The 27,481-nt window shown below is 41.3% G+C and overlaps 1 long non-coding RNA gene across 1 annotated transcript; it reads right to left on the bottom strand.

Annotated features, from left to right (window-relative positions):
• Positions 1-324: 324 nt before the first annotated feature.
• Positions 325-21,089, bottom strand: LOC119087983. The gene is made up of 2 exons (XR_005091529.1): positions 20,467-21,089; positions 325-1,076 (listed from the first exon to the last, which is right to left on the bottom strand). It is a non-coding gene; the product is annotated as an uncharacterized LOC119087983 (long non-coding RNA).
• Between the last annotated feature and the right edge of the window lie 6,392 nt (positions 21,090-27,481).

The raw sequence follows: 27,481 nt of genomic DNA, 5'->3' as shown, positions 1-27,481 counted from the left end.
TGCACACCTTTAATCCCAGCGGTTGGGAGGCAGAGGAAGGCCGATCTCCAAGTTTGAGGTCAGCCTGGTCTACAGAGCAAGTTCCAGGACAGCCAAAGCTACAGTGAAACCCTGACTTGAAAAACCAAAACTAAAACAAAACAATTTTACATTTATTCATTTATTACATATTATGTGTGTGTATACATAACAGTGTAACCTGTGAAAGTCAGGCCTCTCCCACCACATGTCCCAGGAAGTCAGTTTGTCAGGACTGGCAGCAAGCACCTCTACCCACTGAGTTACTTTGCTGGCAGAGATGAATTTTTTTTTCTGACTTACACACACACACACACACACACACACACACACACACACACACACACTGAGATGAAATGTTTTAAGGCAAGGATTTTTAACTTTCTGTTTTAACAGGATGAATTGTAAAATCTTTAGATAGATGCCTTCGGTGGCTCACAGGCAGTGAACTGCTGTGCCTTCCTCCTGTTGTAACTGAGTAAACCCTTGCAAAGTCAGCAAACCTTTTACATCTGAAAAAAAGTTTATTTTATTTTATTTTTTTTAAGTTTCCCAGAGTCAAACAGGCAACTTTGGAAAGTTTGACCTGTAATGTTTTTCTGATATCAGGGTAAAATCATGAGTGTCACATGTGACATTGTGTGAGAGAAGTGGGGTTCCTAAGGAGTGTAGAAGGGACTGGGCTATCTAGGCACAGTGGGGTAAAACTCTGACTGTTTGCCCATTTCTGTAGACCACCACCAGCTCTGCAATGGCCTGGCCTTTCCCAGGTAGCCTTCGCTGGACCTCCTTAGCTCACCCTGCTGTTCTCAAAGCTGACCTACATCTAGAGACTGCAGCAGCTCTGGGGTAGCACTGCCATCATGCCTGGGTCTTATGGAGCTGGACGACCAAGAATGGCTTCTGATCCAGGAAGTGCTTCTCTCCAGGCTCTTATTTTCCTGCTCTGAGAGGAGTCTGAGAGGAATCCTGAGAGTTTTCTCTTCCAGGTGAAATGCCTATACACCGAGGCCTTCTGCTTCCTACTCCCCAAGAGCTGTTGTTTCAAAGACACAGATCTGTAAAACAAATTCATTTTAGGGACAAGTATCTGACTGTTGGTATTCATTATAACATTAGCCCCACAAGAGCGAGAGAACACTGAAGAAAGGGCCAGAAGCCTGAGCCAGTGGACTCGCGTGAAGAGCATCAGAAGCCCCAGAACATACCTGACACAGGGTAAGATTCTACCTACAGCCCCTGTCTGCTGGGGACAGCCACTGAAATGCTGGCTTAGGCAGGTGCTCCATTAGATAACAAGAAATAGATCACACCTGTCCTTGAAGTCCCATCACGTTTTTTTAAAACCTGAACCAGCTCTCTTACCTCCAACAACCTGAACCTCAGGTTTTGTATTGTTCTTTGACATCTTCATAGGTATACAAGATGAATGAGGAAAGATCTAACTTCTCTGTCAGATGGTTGATTTCAGACAGATTCTTAGGTAACCCAGGGAGACCAGAAGCTGGCTGATCCTTCTGTTGGGCTGTGTGCCAGTGCCTGGGTTGGAAGGTGGTGGGAAATCAAACCCAGGGCCTTTAGTGTGATAGGCAAAGACCCTACCCACTAAGCTATAGCCATAGTGCCTCCATTGTTTTTTAATGTCAATGGTTCTGCTGACCTCTTCAGAGTGATGTCAAGTTTGCTTCCAGTTTTAAAAGAACCTGGTGTCTTCTAAACACGGTAGCAACCTGTCTTACTCAGGGCTCAGCAACCTGCACTTGGCTGTTGGCTTTACAGGTGCTGACTTCTCTAGAAATTTCCAAACACATGAGGCATCAATTGACATCCTCATGTTCAGATGAGAAACCAGAAATCTTACTCAGGTCACTCGGGCTTGCAGTGGCAGCTGGGACTGAAGTGACTCTTTCTGGCTCCAGAGATCTGAGAGACCTAGCTACTGCTCCTGCCTGCACATTAGTTGTTGAGGTTACAAATTTGTCTGCGTCCGCTGGACCTGGCTCAGGGTCTCCACCCACATCCAGCACCAACCCAAGAGCCTCCTCCTCGCTAGCCTTCCACCGCCTAAAGCCCACCAGTATTTAAGGATGTTGGCGGTGCTAGGAGGAGACCCAGGAACTTCTTATGCTCTTCCCAGCAGCAGTCCGCGCACTCACCCCAGGTGAAGACCCTCTGTTTCAGCACCCACCACGGGAAGAGGCTGCCAAGCTACTTTTGCCCAGTCCAGAAGCCAGAGGAGTAGGAAGTCTGGCGGGGGTGTGAGATGGGGGGTGGGTGGGGGAGGGGGAGGAGGGGGGAGGGGGAGGGGGGGTGAAGGGGGGCGACACACACGACGACGACAAAACAACAAAAACCTCCAAAGTTTCAAAACTACATTTCCTCTAAACTTCCGTGCTTTTCAGCACTTTCTGCCTTTAGGTTTGCTTCAGGATAAAGTTCTGAAAGGCTGTGTAGGAGATGGAAGTGGTTGAATAATTGCACTCAGTTACCAAAAGCAAAGGAGTCTTTTGATGGGGTCCTGAATGGAATAACAGCATTTCTGACCCAGAACTTTGGAAACAACTGGAAAATTACTACTGTATTGGGAAGTATGTGAAAAGTGAAGTTACATAAGGAAGGTTTTTGTTGTTGTCTTGTTTTTTTAAACATCTATTTATTTACTTGAGAGCATGTTTGGTGCAGGGGAGAGCAATTACTTGTATACCCTTGGCCAAAGACAGGTCCTTTTCTATTAGTGAAAGGCAATTCTCTTCCACTGACTGCAGTTTCTGGAGGGAGGCACCTGAGGACACCACCTAGACAGCCTGGCAATCCATGGGGTGACATGTCACAGCCAGATCACCCTCAAACCCTATCTCAACTCTGCAACCTGGGCTCTTCCCTCCCTCTCTCACAGAAGATAGAGAGGACCCTATCAAACCAAAGACCTGAGCCTGTTGGGCATGAAGTCAGACTATGATGTGCTCCCCCCTCCCCATATGCCTGTCCCCTGCATTTGGGCCATGAACAGCAAAGAATACAAGACCCATTGGGTCTTGGTCAGGCTGCTTAATAGTTCCCTGTAGTAGAATATTATTTTAAGATGTGTTACTTTTGTTTATGTTTTGTTTGTTTAACTCTGTGAGGCTGTGTTACTGTGCCTGTGTACAACACCAGATGGTCTGATAAAGAACTGGCCAATAGTGAGGCAGGAGAAAGGACAGGCAGGGCTGGCAGGCAGAGATAATATGTAGAGGGTGAAATCTGGGAGGAGAAAAAGGAAGGAGCCAGGGGGGAGTCACCCAGTTACCCAGCATGCCACAGAGTAAGAGTAGGACTTACAGAAGTAAGAGAACTGGAAAGCCCCAAGGCAAAGGTAGATGGGATAATTCAAGTTAAGGAAAGCTGGCTAGAAATTAATCCAAGCTAAGGCCGGGCATTGATAATTGATAATTAAGAATAAACCTCTGTGTGTGATTTATTTGGGATCCCCCAAAAGACCCAAGAAAAAAACAATAGTTCCCATTTTCATTCTTAGAACTGCTACAGTAAGGACATTTAGACACTTCCGAAATGATGGCTCATTTGAAATTAACTTTTTCCAGAACTGCAAGATTTACGAAAGTTATACAAATGCAGGAAGAGGATGGACAACAAGCCCAATCTAAAAACAGACAGGAAAGAAAAGAAAAGAAACTACACTGTTTGTCAGATTCAATCATTGAGAGACATTGTGGGTCAAGACAATTCTATGTACTTAAAGGTCAACTAGAAGTCATTATAGTTATTAGAAGGTACTAATAAAATACACATATGCAAAATAATGCATTATTGACTGAGGCCTGGGTTAAACTCATGGATGTCTTGTGGAAAGTGAAGATCATACTTGATTGCTTCTAAAAATATTTTATTAATTTTATTATGTCTTTTGTCGTGAGTGTGTGTACCATAGCACTAACACAGAAGTCAGAAGACAGCTTTGGGAATTGGCTGTCCACTGCTGGCATGTGTGTACTAGGAAGGAATGTACATTGTCAGGCTAGAAATTGGCAGGAGCCTCCATCTGCTGAGCTACTCAGCAGCCCCACACTCAATCTCTTCTCAAGAGCCCCACCATTGCAAAATTCATGGGAGGTGATGTTCCTGTCAATTATAGACAAATGATCTTCCACGTTCCTTTGTGTTGCCCTGGCTGTCCTGGAACTAGCTCTGTAGATCAGGCTGGCCTTGAACTCCAGTGATCTGTCTCTGCCTCCTGAGTGCTGGGATTAAAGGCATGTGCTACCACCACCTAGCTTTTTTTTTTTTTTTTTTTAAATACTGAGAATTAAACTCATAACCCATTATGTGCTAGGCAAGTGCTGTACCACAGAGCTTTTTTTTTTTTTTTTTTTTTTTTTTTTTTTTTTTTTTTTTTTTTAAGATTTATTTATTATGTATACTGTATGCCAGAAGAGGGCACTAGATCTCATTATTGATGGTTGTGAGCCACTATGTGGTTGCTGGGAATTGAACTTAGGACCTCTGGAAGAATAGCCAGTGCTCTGAGCCATCTCTCCAGCCCAGTCTCAACCTTTTTAATTCTCTTTTACTCTTGTTATTTTTTTTAATTTTAGTTTTTATTATTTTAAATTATGTATGCATGGACTGGAGAGATGGATCAGTGGTTAAGAGCACTGGCTGCTCATCTAGAGGACCCTTGTTCAGTTCCCAGCACCCACATGGCAGATCACAACTGTCTTTAACTCCAGTTCCTGGGAATCCCACACCATCACACAGACATACATGCAGGCAAAACACCAACGCACAATTAAAAATAAATATTAAAAAAACAAGAAAACTGAAATTGGGTCTTTTGTAAAAAAAAAATAGTATGTGTTCTTATTAATCCCCGGGCCATCTCTCTAATTCTCTGTGTATTCCATGCTGGCCTGGAACACACTATGCAGCTAAGGCTGCTCTTAAATTCATTTCTATCTTCCTGCTTCAGTCTCTTTGTTTCCTTTTCTGTTTGTTTGTTTTTTGAGACAGGGTTTCTCTGCATAGCCCTGGCTGCCCTGGAACTTGCTCTGTAGACCAGGCTGGCCTCAGACTTAGAGGTCCACCTGCCTCTGCCTCTGAAGTGTTGGGATTAAGGGCATGTGGCACCACTGCCTGGCTTGTTTCCTCATTTTTAAAGTGCTTTTCCATTTTCCCAAAGCTGCCTTGCTTCTGTCCAATCCATAGCTGTTCCTAGATTTCAATTATATAGGTTTTTATTATCTATGTGAGAAGATTAAGGTTTATAAATTTTATCCTGCTCAAGAAACCTTTAGAGTCATTCATTGTAAATATCTTATATCTAGGGCTGTGGAGGCAGCTCAGTTGGTAGAGTGCTTGCCTGACATACATAAAAGCCTGGGTTTCATCCCCAATACTAAAGAAATCAAGTGTGGTAGTGCATTATCTGTAATCCCAGCTTGCCAGTGGTAGAAGTGGGAGGATTGTGGTGGTAATCTAATTGTACTGAAATATTATTTTGATTGTATGTTAATAAATAAAGTTGTCTGGGGGTCAGAGCTATTAGAGCCATAGCAAGAGTGTGGCGGTGGTGGCACACGCCTTTAATCCCACAAGATCTCTGTGTGTTCAGGGTCAGAGCTATTAGAGCCATAGCAAGAGTGTGGCGGTGGTGGCACACGCCCTTAATCCCATAAGATCTCTGTGTGTTCAGGGATACAGTCAGCATTGGAGACATATACCTTTAAGACCTAGGGGGCTGTACATTCAGACGGTGACGAGGCAGTCATGTGTTTGGGTTTACAACCAATGAGAAGGCAGAACAACATACTTTAAAAAAACTAACCGACAGGAAGTAGGTCTCTTTTCGCGAAGCTGGGACAGCAGAAGGAAGGGTGAGATTTAGCTCTGAGCTCTGACCTCTTGGCTTTCTCTTTTACATTGTTTCTGTGTTTCTTATTTAATAAGACGGTTGGTTACATCTACATCTGGCGCCCAACGTGACAAGAATCCATTAAAAACTGCTTGGCTTGGCGGCAGGTCCGCTTTCCCGCAAGGGCGGCAGGCGGCCCGCGGCGGCGGTGGCAGCGGCGGCGGCACGTGGCGGTCGGCGGCGATCGGCTTCTTAGTCCTTAGCCTGGGTCTAGTTCTGCTTGACCTCAGGCTGGACTATCGGTGAGCTGCTTGCTTAAATCCTGCTTGCTTAAAGCCGGTGCTACAAACAACTCAGAGTCGCCCTGCCGAACAGGGCCCTGCCTGTAAAGCCAACGCACGTGGTCGGAGCTTAAGGAAGCCAGACCCAAGCCTTGATTCGGCACAAGAGGGAACACGTGGCTGCATTTAAACTTTAGCCAGCTACGCTTTCTTGCTCTCTCTCTCTCTCTCTCTCTCTCTCTCTCTCTCTCTCTCTCTCTCTCTTTCTCTTTGGATTTACACCTGGGACACTAGGTGGCTGCTTTGAAAATCCCCTCGGATTTCTACTGTTCTACGCAGATTTGGTAAGTCATAACATATCAGATATTTTAAAGGAAACTATCTAAAAGAGAATTTTTTCCACATTAAAAAAAAATGGGTTTTATGTGTACATTGGAAGAAAATTGGTTTTTGTTCGAAATTTTAGGCAGTCTGGCAATGGAACAACTATATAATATTAGTATTGGTGGAATTATGCACCTTATCACTATAATAATCCACATTTTAATATTTAAAAAGATAGTCAATTTAAGTGCCAGGATAACAGCTTTAGAAGAACTTGCTAAACCTGTAAAAATTCAGACAGAAGAAATTAACAGTGAAGTTGTTTCAAGTCGGGATCATAAGGTTGCAGAAAGAAAGCCTGTTTTCACACAGTCACCCTTAATTTATCCTGTAACCGTACAGCAGATGCCTGATCAAATGGCTACACAAAATAATTGGGCTCCAATTGAAATGTTGGATTTAAAAAGGTTTAAGGAGGCAATAGTATCTTATGGCATGCATTCCCCATATGTAAAGCAAATGTTAAACTCTTGGTCAACATATAATAGGATAGTACCACAGGACTGGCGGGACCTGGCACAAGGTGTTCTGGAACCCAGCCAGAGACTTCAATTTCTGACTTGGTTTAAGGAGGAGGCTAAAAACATAGAAAAACAATGGAGGGATAAAGGAATACAAGTTTGCCAGGATCAGCTTATGGGCGAAGGCCAATATGCTTCAGCACAAACACAATGTTTATATGATGTCCAAACCCTAATTTTATGTCGAACGGCAGCCTTGAATGCATGGGACAGAGTTGAGGAACCAGGAAAAAAATCTGAGTCATTTACAAAGGTGAAGCAAGGCCCAAAAGAGTCTTTTACAGATTTTTTACAAAGACTGGCTTCAGCAGTAAAGAGAATGGTCTCGGATTCAGAAGCTAGTAAGGCAATAATTGAATCTTTGGCCTTTGAGAATGCGAATGCAGCATGCAAAACAATAATCAGGCCATTAAGGGCAAGATCTGCACCTATGGAAGATTGGATTAGAGAAACAATTAATGTTGAAGCTGATGAGCATGATGATACATGGGTAGGAGAAGTAATTTCAAAAGGTTTGAGGAGTGTTAGATGTTTTGGATGTGGAAAGCAAGGACATTTGAAAAGGGACTGTAGACAGGTCATTCCCAGAAACAATGTTTATTCAAGGAACAATGGCAACAGAAGGCCCCTTCCTTCTGGAGTATGCAGAAGGTGTGGTAAGGGAAAACACTGGACCAACGAATGTAGATCAACAAAGGACAGACAGGGTAATCCTTTGCCTCAGTCTTCGGGAAACTCCCAGAGGGGCCTCGCGCAGGCCCCCAGTGCAAATCCAGTTCAAACCTTTCCTGCAGCCATAGAGGAAATGCCTGCTCTGGAGAGCGATTAAATAACCAAATGCCTATTGGAATAAATCATGCTGGTCAGGATGATGAAACAGAGAGAATAAAAAATTCAGGAGAAAACATAAAGAAAATTTTTTGGCAAACTTCTATTAATGAACAAAGACCAAAATTAACAATAAAAATAAATGGTGTTTTGTTGTCTGGTCTGGTAGACACAGGTGCGGACGTTACCATAATTGCACCAGAATTTTGGCATCCAACTTGGCCTCTTCAGGAGGTAAACGTTCAACTGTTAGGAATTGGGACATTATCTCAGGTGAAACAGAGTGCAAGATGGCTCGAATGTATAGGTCCAGAAGGACAGAGAGGAAAATTAAAACCATATGTGGCTAACATAACTATGAACCTGTGGGGTCGAGACTTGTTGCAACAATGGAATACTCAGATTAACATCCCTCCAATCTCAGAAACAAATCATAAATTAGCACATGTTACTGAGAGAAATATTAGAAGATATTGTTCTAATGAGTGGTCACCAGCCATCCATATTATACAAGAACAGGGCACAATAACTGATGATCTTCCAAAGACACCAACAGCTCTACCTTTAAAATGGTTAACAGACAAGCCTGTATGGGTCCAGCAATGGCCTTTAACAACAGAGAAACTCCAGGCTTTAGAAGAGCTGGTAGAAGAACAGTTAAACGCTCAGCATATTGAAGAATCAACCAGCCCTTGGAATTCTCCTGTATTTGTTATTAAAAAGAAATCTGGTAAATGGAGAATGGTAACAGACCTTAGAGCAATTAACAAAGTAATTCAGCCAATGGGCTCTCTACAATCTGGGATGCCTTTGCCTACTCTGTTACCAAAAGGATGGCCTCTCATAGTTATTGATTTAAAAGACTGTTTCTTTTCAATACCCTTACAAGAAAAAGACAAAGAAAGATTTGCTTTTACAGTGCCTACTTATAATAATTCTCAACCGGTTAAAAGATTTCAATGGAGGGTCCTCCCACAGGGAATGTTGAATAGCCCAACTCTGTGCCAATATTTTGTGCAACAGCCATTGGAAGTGATACGTAAAAAATTTTCTAAATCTATAATTTATCATTATATGGACGATATTTTACTAGCTGACTCAAATGCAGATACTTTAGAAATAATGTTTGAAGAAGTAAAGAAAATTTTGCCTTGCTGGGAATTACAAATTGCTCCTGAAAAGATACAAAGAGGAGATTCTATTAATTATTTAGGATATAAAATAGAGCTACAAAAAATTAGACCCCAAAAGGTGCAAATTCGGAGAGATAGACTACAGACTCTTAATGACTTTCAAAGATTATTTGGAGACATTTCTCATCTACGAACTATTGTTGGGGTAAAAAATGATGAACTGACTAATTTGTTCAAAACCTTAGAAGGTGACAAGGACTTAAATAGTCCAAGAGAATTATCACCTGAAGCTGAGAAAGAATTAGCCTTGGTAGAAAAGAAAGTGCATGAAGGACACGTGAATCGTATTGATCCAAAGCTGGATTGCATTTTAGTTATTTTACCTTCTAGGCGTTCTCCTACTGGAATATTAATGCAGAGGGAAGATATTATCTTGGAATGGATATTTTTACCAAATAAACCAAATAAAAAATTAAAAACTTACGTGGAAAAAATCTCTGACTTGATTTACAAAGGAAAATTGAGACTTCGTCAATTAGCAGGCATAGACCCAGCAGAAATTGTCGTACCATTAACTAAGGAGGACATTGAAAAATTATGGACAGAAAGTGAACCTTGGCAAAGAGCTTGCAGTAATTTTTTGGGAGAAATTAACAGCAAATATCCAAAAGCAATAGAATTAATCTTATAAAGAGAGCTGAATGGATCTTGCCTCAAATTGTACGGCAAAAACCCATATCTGGAGTTCGTACATTTTATACAGATGCCAACAAAGAAGGAAAGGCTGGTTACAAATCAGAAAATTTAAGTAAAGTGGTTCAAAGTCCGTATAATTCAGTTCAAAAATCAGAATTGTATGCTATTCTGTTGGTATTAATGGATTTTTCAGAACCTCTCAACATAGTAACTGACTCTCAGTATGCTGAAAGAGTGGTGTTACATATTGAGACTGCAGAATTTATCCCTGATGCTTCAGAATTAACTTCACTATTTATTCAATTACAAGATACAATCAGGAAAAGGGATCATCCTTTATATATAACTCACATTCGATCCCATACTGGTCTGCCAGGCCCTCTGGCACAAGGCAATGATGAGATTGATAAATTATTGATAGGAAATGTGCTGGAAGCCTCAGAATTTCATAAAAAACATCACGTCAATAGTAAAGGTTTAAAAAAGGATTTTTCCATAACCTGGCAACAAGCCAAAGAAATAGTAAAGAAATGTCCTACTTGTTCCGTCTACAATCAAACGCCATTACCAGCAGGATGTAACCCAAAGGGTACTCAGAGAAATGAAATCTGGCAGATGGACGTGTTTCACTTTGCAGAATTTGGAAAATTGAAATATGTACACCACACTATCGATACTTATTCAGGATTTCAATGGGCAACTGCTTTGAGTTCTGAAAAGGCTGATTCTGCAATCACTCATTTGCTAGAAGTTATGGCCATCATGGGTATACCTGCACAAATCAAAACTGACAATGCTCCATCATATGTCTCTGTTAAAATGAAACAGTTTTTTGCTTATTACAATATAAAGCATATTACAGGCATACCACATAATCCTACAGGTCAAGCAGTTATAGAAAGATCAAACAGAACTCTAAAGGATATGCTAAATAAACAGAAATGGGTAACAAAAACCCCCAGAAATAGACTACATAATGCTCTTCTAACTTTGAATTTTCTGAATGCCAATGAGAAAGGAACAACAGCTGCAGAGAGACATTGGATAATAGAAAAAACTACAGAATTAAATCAGCCTATATACTTTAAGGATGTGCTGACCTCAGAATGGAAACCAGGGTATGTATTACATTGGGGACGTGGTTTTGCTTTTGTTTCCACAGGAGAAGATAAGCTGTGGGTACCATCAAAATTGATAAAGGTTCGATTTGAACAAGAGAGACCTCTTAATTGAGGAGGTGATAGTTCATCAACCAGCATGAACATCCAATTTAAACTAACTTGTATCAATAACACATGCCTTTTCATTTAATCAGATAATAACTTGTCAAAAGGAAACATCCCCAAAATTAGTCTTGGGGAAAGGTTTTTGTTTTTGTCTTTTAGGAAAATGAAGGTTAAGGAATCTGAAGAACACTGGACAAATGAGACAACTGAAGAAAAGTGACAAATCATCTATCCCAAGAAACAGAATGAAACAGTGTATGGGTATATATTATCTAAAAAATTTTATGTCTTCCTAAATGTTTGTTTCTGCTTTTCTCTAAAGATTTAACACTATTGGTCTTCTAACAGTCCCAGTTCAATTAAAATTTAAAGCTGACTTTGGAGTTGGAGAATGGCTCTCTTCTTCTTTAAACTCAAGCATGTTGTTAAAAGGAAAATGCAAACTCCCTGTATCATGCCAGAATAAGAGCCATCTTCTGCTATGGTACAGGACAAAAGCAAAATTAATTAAGGGACTATTCTATTACTAATCTCAACTCTCTGATTCTATTCTGATTCTTTAAACTTTTCTCAAAGTATAAATTTTATATCAAAATTTACAAGATTAATATATATATACATTTTAAACTTGTTAAGATATGAATGGTCACATAGAGTACTAACTAATTCTAGAAAAAAGGCTAGCTGCATATATATGTTTTTGTGCTCGAGTCTCTTACCAGTTTTCTGCAGGAAATCACGGCCAGGCCTAACATCAACTGAAGTCTCCAGAAAGAAGATGGGGCCCCACAACAACAACAATTCCACGTGGACAATAATAATATCATTAAGCTGACAAACATCATCCATAGATCAGCTTTGAACTACAAGGTGCTCAGAGCAAATTTGAGATGACTAGCTGAGATGATCCAGTCTCAAAGACTACTTGAATAAGGATTTGAGATAAACCCTGAACTTTGGCATTATATACAGACTGGATAATGAAGGATATAGTTACCTCTCCTAGAATTTGACAATTAACCTAAAATTTTTCTTTCAGGATAAAGAAAACTTCGCCCATACCCAGCAGGAAGCAATTTTAAGAATACGACGCCCACATTCCCAAAGAGGTGGTGTGGGGCGGGTGGTTTTTTGGTCTTTTTAATGGGTTTTGGGTCTGGGATAATTTTCAGTATTTAGGGGGTTGGTTACAAGTTATTGTCAAGGGTTAGGAAAAAGGCTAAGCAAAGGAGATTAGATTTAAGGTTCTTGTTTAAAAAAAAAAAAAGAAAAGAAAAGAAAAAGACAATTACTAATTTTAAATACTTTACATTGGATTGGATTGTTTTATATTGTATACAAATTTGAAACTGATATTGTTAGAAAATGCTATATGTATATTTCTAATTGTATTTATTCCATCCATTTAACAATGTAATGCAAATTTCTGATCCTTGAATGTTATTATTATCAACTATTAGGATATAAAGAAATGAAAGCTAGTAGTTAGACATTATCATAGAACTTGTAGTCATATTAGATATGTTTTAAAAATTAAGCAGAGATGTTTTAGACAGGTCATCTTCAAACCCTTCAGAGATCTACAGAATATGGCATTTAAAATGTTTTAATAACTTAGAAAAATTTTCTTTTTTGAGACATGTCAGCTCCTGGCAGTACTAATCTACTTCAGGGAAAATATGGGCATTGAAGAAACTGCATATGGAGTCAACTTTCCTTGTGGCAAAAGTTAGCCACTGGACAACAAAGTATCCTCAAATCAACAGGACAAAATGGACAGACAGAACACGAAACAAGGGACTACTGATTCTTGCCAAAACAAGTGTGGTTATGGCTTTATCAAAAGGCATCTTCTGAGGCCAGGACAATACGGCCCCATCCCTGAAATGGCCTTCGCATCCGGAAAAGGTACGGTGCCCTTTTCTTCAAAGCAGCTTAACAGGCAGAGGGCCGATGGATTCTGTTGTACAATGGAACAGCAGCTGAAAGCTCATGCCTCTCAAAAGTAGACTGGCATTTAATAGAGGGATGTGGAGAAGAAGGGGATGCTGAGATGAAGCCATATATACACAGCCAAGAAGAATGGACAGTTGAATTTAAAAACTGTCAACAATTTCCAGAATTTAAAATCCTGAATCATGACAGAACACTAGTGGAATTCAGGTGTTTCTGGTACGTGGACTGCTCTCACCCAATGTGAGGTTGAACTGTTGACCTTGTGTACATCCTACTTCCAAATGAGTCTGTCAGATACACTGAGCCTATAGGCTGAAGATGATGCCCCAACACTGCGGAGAAACCTCAGGTGACTGCCCAGGCAGCTGGCTGTTTCTGTCAACTCACAAAATTTTTTGGAAGTTGCTTGGATGCACTTCCTGTTTTTATTTTTGTTAGCTAATATTATTCCCTTCTTGGGTCTCTGAGGGAGTTGAAGATTAGTTAGTTATGGTTGAAGATTAGTTAGTTATAGTTGAAAATTAATTAGGATAGAAAATGCATTAGATACATCTTGGATTTACCAAAATAGGATAGAAAATGGAATTATTTTCTCTGATTTGTCAAATACCTGTTTAGGTATTTATTACTTGTATATATTGTATATAGTTATTGTACTTTTGTATATAGTTTTTTTTTTGTTAGTTATAACCTTTTGCTTTTTTTCTTTTTATTAAAATAGAAAAGGGGAAATGTGGTGGTAATCTAATTGTACTGAAATATTATTTTGATTGTATGTTAATAAATAAAGTTGTCTGGGGGTCAGAGCTATTAGAGCCATAGCAAGAGTGTGGCGGTGGTGGCACACGCCTTTAATCCCACAAGATCTCTGTGTGTTCAGGGTCAGAGCTATTAGAGCCATAGCAAGAGTGTGGCGGTGGTGGCACACGCCCTTAATCCCATAAGATCTCTGTGTGTTCAGGGATACAGTCAGCATTGGAGACATATACCTTTAAGACCTAGGGGGCTGTACATTCAGACGGTGACGAGGCAGTCATGTGTTTGGGTTTACAACCAATGAGAAGGCAGAACAACATACTTTAAAAAAACTAACCGACAGGAAGTAGGTCTCTTTTCGCGAAGCTGGGACAGCAGAAGGAAGGGTGAGATTTAGCTCTGAGCTCTGACCTCTTGGCTTTCTCTTTTACATTGTTTCTGTGTTTCTTATTTAATAAGACGGTTGGTTACATCTACAGAGGATCAGAAGTTAAAACTTATCCTTGGTCACATAGCAAGTTCAAGATGAGCCTAGGACACACAAGACATTGTCTTAAAAAAAATGTACCTGTGTAATTACAACTTGTCTTACAGTCCATGAATATTATCAAGCTTATGCTAAAAATCTAAGCTGGTACTGAACTTGAAGCAGATTTGTCAGCACACAGAGTAATAACGCAATTCTCTGAAATGCAAAGTTTTGCTGTTATATGCACAGGCACAAGATGACCACCCACAGTTATTCCTTGCTCCTTGCCCCCAACCTCATGCCACCCACTGTTCAGCTTTCTTGACTCTGAATGTGGGAATGTTGTATCAGTGTAACCACACAGGTTTCATCTGTTACTGGCTTATTTCATCTGGGGAAGGTTCTGAAAGTCCCTCAGAATCTCCTTCCTCTTATAGGCTAAATAGCATTCCAGTGTCTGTCCAAACACAATATGCTTATCTGTCCATCAAAAGACATTTGCTTCCACCTTCCAGCTACTGTGAGTAAAGCTGCTGGGTACATTGGGTGCACAATGTTCTTTGTGAGTCTGCTTTAATTCTCTATGCATAGATCCATGTTCTAGGTCATATTATAACTCTGGGTTGTTTTATTTGTAAGGTTTATTATTTATGTGTGTATTTGATAGCATATATGTATATGCACCATCTGACTGGCCTGGTGAATATGGAGGCCAAAAGTGGTGCTGGGGATTGAACCTAGGTCCTCTGGAGGAGCAGCCAGTGCTCTTAAGCTTTCTTTCTTTCTTTCTTTCTTTCTTTCTTTCTTTCTTTCTTTCTTTCTTTCTTTCTTTCTTTCTTTCTTTCTTTCTTTCTTTCTTTCTTTCCTGAGACAGGGTTTCTCTGTGTTGTCTTGGTGCCTGTCCTGGATCTCACTCTGTAGACCAGGCTGGCCTCAAACTCACAGAGATCCACCTGGCTCTGCCTCCCAAGTGCTGGGATTAAAGGCATGCGCCACCACTGCCCAGCTGAGCTGTCTTTCTAGTTCCATTTCCATATATATATATTTTTAATCTCCCATAACAGGAACATTATACCAAACAATAATTCCTCCAGTTCCCATGACCTGTCTATTCCTTTTTGACTGTGTATTTGTATAATCTAGGTACTTCATATCAATGAATCATACAATGCTTGTCTGTTTGTGTCTGGCTTATTTCACTTAGCATGTCTTCAGAATTGTAGAATGTGTCAGAATTTCGTTTCTTTTAAGGGTCAATGACACACCATAAAATGTATGTGTCACTTTAAAAAATCTATTTATAAGCCAGGCACTGGTGGTATACAGCTATAATCCGAGCACTCAGGAGGCAGAGGTGGGTGGATCCCTGTGGGTTTGAAGCCAGCCCAGTCTATAGAGTGAGTTCCAGAACAGCCAAAGCTACACAGAGAAACCTTATCTTGAAAAAACAAAACAAAACAAATCTATTTATGTGTTGATGATCATTTGTATTGTACCCTCCATCTCTCGTCTATAAGCAATGCTGTTATGGGCATGGTACAAATATTTCAGCCCTTGCTTTCAGTTCCTTTGGGTACCCACAGATGCTCATTGACTTGTGTTTATGTCCTGAAAAAAACCCATCAGACTTTGAAATACTGTATGTCAAGATCTAACTTAACATACCACAGCATGCATTTGGAGGTTAGAGGCCAACTTTCAGGAGTCAGTTTTCTCCTTCTGCCAAATGGGTCCTGGGAATAAAACTCAGATAATCATTCTTGGCAGCAAGTGCCCTTACACGCTGAACCATCTCATTGGTCCTGGCCTACTTGAAAGATACTTCAGAATATGTATATTACCTGACAGAGGAGTAACACAATCAAATACAAACTATAATAAGGCGACAAGTATCTCATATCATTTATTAGATACACTCCACTGCAGTACAGTGATTTTTCTTTTTGTTTGTTTTTTGAGACAGGGTGGCCTTGAACTCACAGAGATCCCTGTCTCTGCCCCCAAGAGTGCTGGGGTTAAAAGTGTATGCCATCACCACCTAGTATGTTTATCGTCATGATTCCGTGGCTTACTAGGAAATACTGCCTTTTCCCATCATCACAAGAGAGTATTGTTCCCCATATGGTTAGCTCAGGACAAGAACCAAATTTCAAATTCAAAGTGTAGTTTCTGGGACTGAGAAGTTGGCTCAGTCAGTAAAGTGTGAAGACCTAACTTTGGATCCCCAGAATTCATGTTTTTTTTTTTTTTAAAAAGTTGCCAGGCAGTGGTGGCACACGCCTTTAATCCTAGGCAGAGGCTGTGGATCTCTATGAGTTCGAGGCCAGCCTGGTCTACAAAGCGAGTTCCAGGACAGGCTCCAAAGCTACACAAAGAAACCCTATCTCTAAAAAACAAAAATAAATGAATAAAATAAAAAATAAAAAGTTGAGTGTCCCAGTGCTGATGTCAACTTCTGGCTACCAAATGCACACACCACCCAAACATGTACATATGCACACACCACACAAACATGTACATATGCACACACCACCACCACTGCATACAAAGTACAGTTCCTATTGAATGTGCATCACTTTGAAGCACTATAAAAATTTTTTTAAATGTAATTAGAAACACTAAGATGGAGACCATCTGTATTTAGGAGTGGAGCTGCTTTTACTGTAGATGAAGGCTTCCTTTTACACAGGGACTGACTCATGGCGCCCACAGCAGCTGCTGTTTTATATTCCCAACAGTGCAGAGAGGTTTCCATTTCTTCTCATCTCCACAGTGCTTCTGTTGTACTTCTTCATATAAGCAATCCTAGTGATGTGAGGTGGCATCTCAATGTGACTTGGGTTATAGTCCTTTAAAGTTTAGCAGTTCTGAGCATTTTTAGTGAGCTGATTAGTCACTTGTGGAAACAACAAAACTCTTGCCTATTTTTGAATGGGTTCTTATTACAGGTGTTCGTAAGATTTATATTTTGAAACCCTAATCCCTTGTGTGACTCTATCTGTAGATAGGTTTATGAATAATTAAGGCTAATGAAGCCACAAGTTAGCTGAAGGGACTAGTGTCCTTCTAGGAAGAGAAAGAGATAAGAGAGAGTGCCCTCCTTTTCTGTCTCCTTCCCCTCCTCCTTCCCTGTGAGTACAAAGGAAGGGTCATGTGAGGACACAGGGAGAAGGCAGCTGTCTGGAAGCCAGGAGAGAGGCCACCAGAAACCAATCTTGCAAAACTTAATTCTGGATTTCCAGCCACCAAAACTAAAGAATGTAAGTTTCTGTTATTTAAGTCACCTGTCTGTGGTATTTTGTTATGGTGACCTGAGCAAAATAACATAAGAGGAAACAATTATGAAAAATTAATCCACACAAAACCTCTTGCTCTGACTAGAAAAGGTGCCCAGCTTGGTAGCACATGCCTTTAATCCCAGCACTTTGGAGGCAAAGGCAGGCATATCTTTGCATATCTCTGTTCAAGGCCAGACTGGTCTACTTGGTAAGTTCCAGGCCATCCAGGGCTATACAGTGAGACCTTGTCTCAAAACAAACAAACAAACAAACAAAGAATAGAAAAAGCTGGGTACAATAGCACATACCTATACGCCTTTGGACTCAGGCGGATGAGGTGGAAGGACAGTATGTTTGATATCAGGGGAACATAGTGAGATCCTATCTAAGGAAGAAAGGAAGTCTAATGAAGATAAATAAAGGAGACCTCACCACCACCACCACCACACAGTGGAGGACCCCGATTAGGCACAAACCACACCCAAATACCTGTTTTCACAGAGAGATCCCTTATTAAGTGGGTAAGAAAAGTTAAAGTGGCTGCTTTCTGACTCAAGCAGGAAAAAACAACAGCAAATGACCTTGCAAGTGTATTTTTTGTTTTTGTTTTTGTTTTTCGAGAAAGGGTTTCTCTGTGTAGCTTTGCGCCTTTCCTGGAACTCGCTTTGTAGACCAGGCTGGCCTCGAACTCACAGAGATCCGCCTGCCTCTGCCTCCCAGCAAGTGTAATTTTTAAGACGAGAAAAAGGGAAGGTTTGTTTTAGAATGGGCTAGGATACAGTGGTATATTTTGATTGGGCAAGTTAATTAGGTAAGTCAAAGGGGGCTTTTGATTGCTGCACTCTAATACTTTGATAGCTGGACCTTGGTAGTCATTCTGAGGAGGGGAAATAAGGGAACAGACCTTGGCAGCTGGCTTTAGGAATGTAATCTAACAGTTTTTTTTTTTGTTGTTGTTTTGTTTTGTTTTTATCAAGGCAGAGGGCATGGGGGAGAAGGGCAGGCCTGTCAGAGCCATGTTGTCAGGCTAGAGCTGGCCAGGGTTCCTTCAAAAAACATGTGGGAAAACAGTCACAAATCTCCAGAGGAATATTTTATAGAATGTAGAACTCTTTAAATCAATAATAAATAGGGGGGCAGGAGGGGGGGGGGCTGAATGGGCACTTCTCCCAAGCAAGCAAGCAAACAAACAAACAAATGCTCATTATTAAACATTAGAAGACAAATTTAAACCAAGTTGAAAAACTGTTAAAAGCCTAATGTAATGGATCAAATGTAAAGGAGGTAATAATGATGTTATTGAATCTAGTAAAGGTGTAGGGCTTGGGTCAGCAGGAGGCTTAATGGATAAAGGTGCTTGTGGCACAACCTGGGTTTTGGATCCCTGGAACCTATGGTTGGAGAAAACCTACTCCTAAAAGTTGTTCTCTGACATCTACAAGCCTGTCCGTGTGCACCCAAGCATGTACATGTACACACACACACACACACACACACACACACACACACACAAACACACACACACACAATTAATAATAATAACAATATGTTGTGGAAATTCATTCAGATCAGCCAATGACCTTTGGGCTATCTGGCCTGATGGACATGGTCTCTAAATCCAAGTGTGTTATCAAAAGACAAATTTAGAGTTTCTGTCTCCTATCAGAAGAGCCACCTGGTGTGGGACAGAAGAAAACCAAAATCTATTGTCACAATTCTCTTTCTCCCCATACTTATTTTTGAATCTTTTGAACCTTTCCTTAGATATATTACTATCTTAAAATTTAAACTTTCTGTCTTGATATTAATGATATTAAATTTTCCACAGTGATCCATAAATTTTCCTAACAGTGATCTCTGAAGTCTCCAGAAGGATGATGGGGCCTCCACAACATTGATTCTACCACGTCCATAATAATGCCATTGAGCCGATCAACACCACTCAAAGATCGGCCTTGGACTGCAAACTGCTCAGAACAGTTCCAAGGTGGCCAGCTGAGAAGGTCCACCATCTTACACCACTCTAGCAGAACTTCAGATAAGCTTTCCCCATTACTCTGAGACTGGAAATAATCATCCGCATACATATGAATAAATGTGAATTAGCCATGTCATGATTACCTCTCATCAAAAACGATGAACTAAAATATGAACATCATGCCTGTGGCAGACTCAAGGCAATGAGTGTTTGATTTCTGGGACATTCAGCAAAGTTTGAAATGAATCAGAAGTAATGACCATGGAAGCCAGGCGTGATGGCACACACTTGTAATCTAAGCACTTGGAAGCTGAGGTAGAAGGATTGCAAGCTTGAAGCCAACCTGGGATGCAGAGCAAGACCATCAAAAAACAAAGCAAAGCAAACTAACTCTGGCACTCTGACTTGCTCTTGTTCGTCAGAGAGAATAAGAGGTTGCTCTCTCTTCTGGAGAAAAGTCTGATTCCTGTGGCTCCCTGCTTCCTAATTCACAGCTCACAAAGCTCAACAACAATGGTTACCAGACACTAAAACCTGGGCCTAGAAAACTAACTCATTTTAGTATCACAAAACTGACCCTCTGTAACTTCCTATATCAAAATGCAGCCTTGCAACGCACTGACTAGAGAGGTAGGAACTTGCCTCAGCTAAGGACCTGACAGGACACACCAGGATTCTTAGAAAACATCTGACATGAGGTCCATTTTCCTCCATGGACCTACATGTTGACAGGTCACTGTGGAGGCCCAGATGCTGACTTTCGTGCCAGAGACAGGAAGCGAATCATACCTACCCTTGAATCAGGGCTTCCTCAACACTAGCTTGTAGCCTGCACACATCCTTCCACCCACCTGAGCCTACCTTGTTATCCTTGATGAGCACAGCTATGCTGACCTCACAGTGCTAGGAAGTTTATGTAAGACTGCCAATGCAAACAACATCGTGTTTTCTAAACAGAACAGAAGCTGTCAGTCAGGACTTTGGAAACTGCACAAGGTTGTTTGTCTCCCGATGCAGGTGATCTGTTTCGAAACAAGACCATGCAGTCAATGATTAAAATCCTCGCGTCCAGCTGGGCAATGGATTCTTACCTAGGACAGAGATGGAATTTGCTGGGATTTTAAACTCTGGAGCTCGGGGTCTGCCGGCCGACCCGCTTCCTAGCACGAAGTCGGGCAGGCTTTGGGTCCTGCACACCAGGCTGCACTGACCGCCGGAGCACTCAGTCCCACCAGCACCCCAGCGCTCCCACACTAGGTGGCTGAAGCTTGGGCCCCCAGGCTTCCCGTCCCGGCGCTGTAGGACATTGTGGACTTGGCCGGGTTTCAAGGAAACTGTCCCCGGACTCCATCCCACCGCAGTTGCACATCCTCGGGGTCGCTCACACTCTGTTACAGCTTAGGACAGAAGAGCCGGAGGCCAGGAAACTCAGTCCAGGAGTGCAGCTATGGGGGTTGGGAGTGGAGTTAAGCCAGGCGCATTCCAGACTACACTTCCCATAAATCTCCTCGCCTTGTGGAGGTGACGTTACAGACTTTCACCCTTCACCGCTGGTTGGAAGGTTCTGTAGCTGGATCCATACCCCCAGACTATATTTGAGGGCTAAACTTCAGTTCTGCAGCCCCAAACAACTCTTGGTCGTTCACAAAATCCCGACTGAAAACCAGCTGTCAAAAACATCGGGAATAATCTGAATGTGGGCTGGCAATTAGAAATTTACGGAATCAGCTTAGGGTGATGGCATGCACGTTTTAATCCCAACATTTTGGGAGATTGAAACAAGAGGGTTGCCACAAAGTCTAGGCCAGTCTGACCCACACAGCCCAGGCTAGCCAGGGCTACAGAGTGAGCCTCTGCCTCATAAAATAAAATAAAACGAATTAAAGAAACATTACACTTATATTAAACTGAATTATATTGAACAATATTTATCCTTATAAAAGAATACACAACAAAGTACTTGACATTAGAATTATCTTTGCTAATTCACTTTACAATTTATTTCCTCAAAAACTATTCAAAGAAAACCACACACAAAAAAAATGTTTTCTTTCTTTTTTTTCCTTAGTTTTTCCGTGTGCACCACCATTGCCCAGCAAAAGTATGTTTTCTTTTCTTTTTTCTTTTTCTTTTTCTTTCTTTTTTTTTTTTTTTGGTTTTTCGAGACAGGGTTTCTCTGTGTAGCTTTGCGCCTTTCCTGGAACTCACTTGGTAGCCCAGGCTGGCCTTGAACTCACAGAGATCCGCCTGCCTCTGCCTCCCGAGTGCTGGGATTAAAGGCGTGTACCACCACTGCCCGGCAAAAGTATGTTTTCTTATACCAAGAACATGGCTACAGATGAATATTCACTTTGTCAGTTTTTACTGTTTTGTGTGCTTGAATTTTTGCAGTTTAAAGGCAAAAAGAGATAAGGATTCTCTCTCCATTAATGTGCCCTTTAAATTCAGAGAAACCTAAATAAACATCATGGGAACGTTAAAGTTACTTAAACATGGAGTACAACAGTACCATAAAAGTATTTGGAAACAACAGAATTTATTTCAAGAACCCTTTCCCTGTAAAAAAATAAATAAATAAATAAAACAAAACAAAACAAAAAGCCAACCTTTTAAAAATAAATAAAATGGGAAAATACAACGCATAATAGTTACTAAATAGATCATGCATCTCTCAGAGCTGCTGTGTTTAAACCTGAGACATTGAGGGAACATCCTTGTGTTTTTTGGTTGTTTTTCTTAAATTAGGGGCACATGGGCATAATACAGATACGTGAAACATTGGCTAATGTTCGGTTGGAACCTCTAGCTCATCGCTGTATCTCTCTTTCCAAACCCCTCCCTCTCAGAGAATCTCCAATAAAGAAAAGGCACCCAAAAGCCCAGGTCCACATTCTTGGCTACTAAGGCAGCTCCTCCCCTGGAGTTGCCAGCAGCCCAAGTCCGTGCCTAAAGTGGTCAGCTTTGACCATACTTGGGTACAAACCCAGCTTGTGGAGGACACATCATCGCCCCTTGCCCACAAACTATATTTCCCTGCTTTAGTTAAGTCTTGCAGCTTCTCTGGCTTCGATCTCTGGGACTGGAAAATTCGCTCAGGAGTTGCTTTGCTCAAATAAACCTGTTATACTTTTTCAATTGGGCTTGATCTGGCTTACTGGGTCAGTGGAGAAACCTATTATTGGTGTACAGAAAACGTACTAGCCAATATTAACACTAGTTATTTCTTTTATAAAATAACAAATTTACATTTTGTATCCTAACTCACATGGAAGAGGGGGGAGGGGTAGAGTACAGAAGTTAGGGCTGGAGGTATAGCTCAGTTGGTAGAGTGTCCATCATGCCAGGTGGCCGAGGGGTCTTTTGTCACCATCAGGCTTTACTTAAGGAGAATAGAAAATCACTAGAACCTGGCACATCCACAGCAGCAGCCTTTCCCTTTCCTCACTGTCTCACAGAGACCGGCAAGCACCCTTCTCAGAGGATTGCTGTTGGGTCTGGGGTTGAAATAATGGGGGGCAGACCACCAAAAGTCTATTAAACCAGAAGCAGACTTTATTCCAAAAACCAATTAAAAAAAAAAAAGGAAATATCACCACGGGGCACAAAAACTTACCAGCTAGTTGAGACCACAGCCAGTGTCTGGGATTCTGAGGCTGTGGCAGCTGGAGGGGGCTTATGAGCCCCTCTTTCTAGTTAGAGGAAAGCATTAGGCATGGACAAAGGAATTTTTACAATTTTGAAGTTAAACTTTTAGAGACAAGTTGTTTTTAGTTTTTTACAATTTCTCATTAACAAGGTTTTAGAGGGTTTCAGCTAAATGATATTTGTACATCCCTGCAGCTCTCCCTGACTCAGTTGATTAATGTTTGCTCAAATGGGGGCGGGGAAGGATACAAAACAATGCAAGGCAGGTTGTCATGTAGACTCATTAAAAGTTAACTTTGGTTTTGGTAGTGAGTGGTATGGGGTTATTGAAGAATAGCTAACCCCATACCACTACACAAAGGACTACAAAAGGCAATCTTTAGTTAAAAAAAAAAAACAAAAAAAACAACTCACATTTGGGTTGTTGACAGAGCTGCCCATCATAAAACACGGAAGGGCCCAGTTAAAGGTTAATCTCTTTTTGCTGGCCAAGCTGATGGCTGTCAGTTTCCATCATTTAAGCTTATTCCTATATTCCTATTTTATTCCTATAACCCTATCTTATTCCTCTATTCCTTTCTTATTCCTACACCTGTACCTGTTGATAGAAATTTGCAACATGCCCCCACGGTTAGGTGTGTCCGGCAGACCTAGACACTTCTGCCTAGCCATCTCCGGGGCAAAATAGCCATTTCTGGGTCCAAACATCTCCTGTTACCAGGACCCCGTGGCTTGGAGTGGTTGCATCAAGCATGCAGTGCAACCATGTGATCTATGCACATGCGTGGAATTGCCACATGGGCCCATGTACACGGGTGTGGCCCAGCCTTTATAAGCCGGTGCCATATTCCCGGCTTCTCTCTTTTGATTCACGTGTCTTTCCTCAGGCCTGTTCACATCTGTCCCTTTTCTATCTTAATAAAACTCTTGTTAGTGGATTCTGTCGTGTTTTGTGACATTTCCTCGAAGGGTAAGAGCGCCGCCAAAGAACTAACATCTGTACCCTACATTGTCTTGAATCTCTAGCTCCCAGGCACTCAGATTTCTTACTTTCCCAAGTGAGTGTACAAACATATGGGACACATTAAACACATTAAAAAAGGGCTACTGGCAGACCTGTTGAAGGACGTATCTGCTCTCATGTCTTCCTTATTCACCCTTGCCTGCTCTGCACAACCAGGGCACTTCTTCATTCCATTCTTTCTGGCAGTTATCACTCTTCCCATGGCTAGCCCTGCTCCTGAGGCCAATGATAACAATCTATTTTTTCCCCAGCAACCTGCCTTCTAAACTCCCTCAAGGAACAGATGTCTGAGGTCTTCATGATGACAGCTAACTGAATGCTTCTTCACTCACACCTCCCAGTGTGTGTGACCCCGACTCCCAAATTTCCCCTCCCCACTTCATCCCAAAATCAGTAGGAAGTAGTCTCGAGAATTCGGCACCCTCACTCCCCGCCCCACTTACTATCCATAACTCACCCTTTTATAATAATTAAAAAGGGAAGAATGTTAGCATTCAGACCTACCCCTTGGGGACCTGCCCAGAGTACTGACTGTATGTAAAGTCCTCTTTAAGAGAAAACCCCTCCCCCGCTCCTCTATTCCCCTGAGGTAGCATGTACCTCCTCCCTTCCTTTTCCCTTTCTCTTCTTCTCTCCTCAGACCCTGCCCATTTTCTCTCTCTACCCCCCCCCCTTAATAAAACTTTCCACGTGCTGCCTGCATGGTGTGAATGACTTTCTCCCATGCCCATTGGCTCCAACCCACCATGGTCTCTCTTTCCTGCCATTTTACAACACCTGCGATGGTTTAGATGAGAAATGTCCCCTACAGGATTATGTATTTAAACATTTGGTTTCTAGTTGGTGGTGCTGTTTGGAGGAGGAACCTTTAGGAGGCAGAGCCTTACTGAAGGAAGTACACCAATAGGGTTCAGATTTGAGCATTTACAGTCTTACCCGCTTCCTGCTCTCTCACTGCTTCCTGTATTTGGGTAAAAATGTGATCAGCCCCCTTTATGCGCCTGCCATTATGCTATGTCTTCCCTGCCATGATGGACTTTATCCATCTGGAATTTCTTTCTTAAGTTGTTTTTGATATTTTATCACAGCAATCAAAAAGAAACTAGTACACCATTCACACATCACACATGCACATACTTTCTCTGATGCCTGCTGGGGAGTCAGAGACAGCCTTTCTATAGTATCCTCTGAGATCTACAAGAAGCAACTCCCATTTTCTTTCTGGGCCTGAATTCTCCCCAAGCTGCTGACATGCTGTCTATGTTTGGCACTGGAGCCTGAACTCCTTTGAGTCTTACTACGTTGTTACTTACTTTTTGGTCCATGGCATTAACAACTCTTCTAACAAACTTCTTATCCCTAAAAGACTGTCTCTCTCAGTATTTCCCTTGAAGCCCATATCTAAGACCTTTCAAAAACCCCAAATAGCTATGTGTTTATGAAGAACCTTGTGATGGAAGGCTCATGGATCAACATAGACTGTCAAAGGGATAAATAGTGCAAACTTTGTGTTTGGGTTACATGTGATACCCTATCCCCTTGTGAACATTCATACTCTCCTGTTCTGTCATACTCAGATGACAGGTGTGTACCAGTACACCTGCTTTATGGGGTGCCAGAGGCTAAACCCAGACCTTCATCCATGCTAGGCAGGCATTCAGCCAACTGAGCTACACCCTATAGTCCTTATAATTCATGTTAACTCCTTGCTAACTTTCCAATTATATTCTTCCTAGACCTGGATTATCAATTGGCTCACTGAGCCATTTGTTATATTTATATTCAGGTGAAGAAAACAAGAATGTGCCCCCTTCTGCCTCCTAGAATACATTTTTTTTTTTTTTTTTTTAAATCACAGCCTCTCAGGGTCCTCTTTCCCTGAAGAGGGCTGTGATACAGCAATCCCTTGCTTTCAGGTAACATTCCACACTTTCAAGTGTATTTATTAACTACTCAGCTGCTTCTTCTCCCTGCTCTCAAGCGACTCTCCCTGCAGCTGGGAGGTCTGCTGATGATTATGTGTGGAAGCAAGATGGGTAAATTCCATTCGAATGAACTACTTGTGTATACAATTCACTTGTACCTTTGAGTCCTTGGTTTATCTTATTAATTGTTACATTTAACACAGAGATAACATTGTATAATCCATTTTTTTTTTTTTTTTTTTTTTTTTTTTTATTGAGAAAGGCTCTTGCAGATCCTAGGTTAGCCATGAACTTCATAGTGGAGGATGACTTTGAACCTATGATCCTCCCACCTTTACCACCTGTTTGGATTACAAGACTTTGCTACCACATCTGTTTCATTCGGTGCTGGCTTTGTGCACATTATGCAAGCACTTTACCAACTGATCCAGTCGCTATTATCCAATGCTTGATTCACAGAGTTTGTGATGTTTGGTTCACATAATCCCTTGCTGTTCCATGTTCAGAAATTTAGTCTCTGTCTGGACTCAGTAGCAAGCCAGAAGCTACTTTTCAAATGAAGGAAACAAAAGCATCCCTTTCTACAAATACTGCCGTATGAGTCATAGTGAATCTTCTGACCTGTGAACATAGTATATCTTTCCATTTATTTAGGTCTTTGATTTTAAAAGACTTTATATCTAGTGTACACACACACACACACACACACACACACACACACACACACACACACACACACACGCTTGCCACAGGACAACTTACAGGAGTCAGTTTTCTCCTTGTGGTCCTGGACATCAAATTCAAATCATCATGCTTGGTGGCAGGTGTCTTTACTTGCTGAACCATCTCGTCAGCCCAGGTCATATTTTATGAATCCAAAGGAGAATTGACACATTTGCCTCAGTTTTGATAGTGGGGTCCCTTCTATCTCCAGTTTGCTGAAAGTTATTACTGTGAATGGCTATTGGATGCAGTCATGTGCTTTTTTTCAGCATACAACTAATATGATCATTTTTTTTAACTTGTCAAATTTTCAGATAACATTGGTTGACTTTCAAATATTGAATCATCTTTACATTGTTTAAATAAACAATACCAGGTTGCAGTATATCTTGCTTTTAAATATTTATGAGTATAATAATATATGTACATTTTGCTGAAAGAGTCTCTGTTCATTGGGAAAATTGGTCTTTAGCTTTGTGTGTGTGTGTGTGTGTGTGTGTGTGTGTGTGTGTGTGTACCCATGCAAGTGCACATGCATGAATGCATGCCATGGCCCATACATGTGGAGGTCAGGGAACAAAATATAGAAGCGAGTTCTTCAAACTTGTCAGCAGATGGCTTTACCTGTTGAAATATCTTGCCAGCCTTTCACCTTATTTTTTGAGACAGTCTCTCACTGACACTGCAACTTACTAAAAGGCAAGACTGGTTAGCCAGTGAGCTTTAAGGATTTGCTGATTTCCATATACCTCCAGCTCTGGGCTTATAAGCACTGGCTACCTTTGGGCC

Source organism: Peromyscus leucopus, chromosome 5 (genome assembly GCF_004664715.2).
Source record: "Peromyscus leucopus breed LL Stock chromosome 5, UCI_PerLeu_2.1, whole genome shotgun sequence".
Lineage (NCBI taxonomy): Eukaryota > Metazoa > Chordata > Mammalia > Rodentia > Cricetidae > Peromyscus > Peromyscus leucopus.
Note: the sequence above shows the minus strand (reverse complement) of the source record. Positions and strands in the feature narration are given on the sequence as shown.